Source organism: Gracilinanus agilis, chromosome 1 (assembly GCF_016433145.1).
Source record: "Gracilinanus agilis isolate LMUSP501 chromosome 1, AgileGrace, whole genome shotgun sequence".
In the NCBI taxonomy this organism is placed as follows: domain Eukaryota; kingdom Metazoa; phylum Chordata; class Mammalia; order Didelphimorphia; family Didelphidae; genus Gracilinanus; species Gracilinanus agilis.
Genome location: NC_058130.1, coordinates 483,672,716 through 483,673,992, shown reverse-complemented (window position 1 = coordinate 483,673,992; position 1,277 = coordinate 483,672,716).

Sequence of the window (1,277 nt, the reverse complement as noted above, 5' to 3'; positions counted from 1 at the left end):
AGCCCTGAATCTCATTCTGGTTTCTAACAGCAATAGAAGAATTTGGATGTATCGCTTAATCTCTCAGTCTCAGATTTTCCACCTGCTAAATATAGATAACATTTACTACTGAGCTATGATGTTAGGGTGTTCCAAGGACCAATAAGGTGGTCATTGTAATAGGCTTGAAAATACTCAGATGAAAGGTGTTAGTGAAAGGCTCATCATTACTTAATTTCTTTACAGCTTGAAGGATTTTCCTGCAGTTCTTCTGGCTCATCTCAGAACAGTTTAAGGGATAGAAAACAAATCTGGTAAGACATGCATGATGTTTCCCCTTATCTCTCCTTTCAAGTGGTCCCGCCAAGCATTTGGTTGGAGCCCTTGGTTAACACATTAACCTCTCACCTCATACCAGAAAATGGGTTTTGTGGATTATTCCTACTCCCTAATGAACCTATAACCACATCATAAAACTACTATATTTTGAGCATTATTTTCAGTATCTTTTCAGTCCAGACGTGGGATTAGAATAATAAGGGTATAAATAAATGAGTCAGGATTGACAGGCATTAGAGAGGTGCAAAGAATTTATTTTTCCTCTTATTTTACTATCTATTTTTCATTTGGGCAATAATCAAGTTAATTCATTGAGTCAGAGATTTTCTCCACATGTAGCTTTCAAAAGAATGTTATGAATATCCTGACATGAGAGAGGGAAAACTCCCATCCTCCATTCCCTTCTTCCAATCCAACTCCCCACAAAGGCAGAGTTTCTGGGCCTTAGAGATGATGAGAGTTTTGGAAGGTCTTTATTTCCACTTAAGATGAGATCAACCTCTTTCCCACATCAAACAGCAACCCAAATCTTTTTTAATGGCTCTGGCAAGGCTTCAAGTTCTTTTAATATTTCAAAAGGCTTGTGATACCCAGCTTTTCCCAGAATGTAACATCTCAGCTGCTGAAATCAAGTGCTGGCTCTAAGATTTCAGATAAGCTAGAGATAGAGAATAAAAATGTAGTCAGGAATGCCATCACTTTTCATAGCTGCTATTTTGGGGCACATTTTATTAGGTATCTTAGAACAACTATTAGTTCAATTAAGTTTTTAAAAAAAATTTTTAAACCCTTAACTTCTATGTATTGATTTATAGGTGGAAGATTGGTAAGGGTAGGCAATGGGGGTCAAGTGACTTGCCCAGGGTCACACTGCTGGGAAGTGTCTGAGGCCAGATTTGAACCTAGGACCTCCTGTCTCTAGGCCTGGCTCTCAATCCACTGAGCTACCCAGCTGCCCC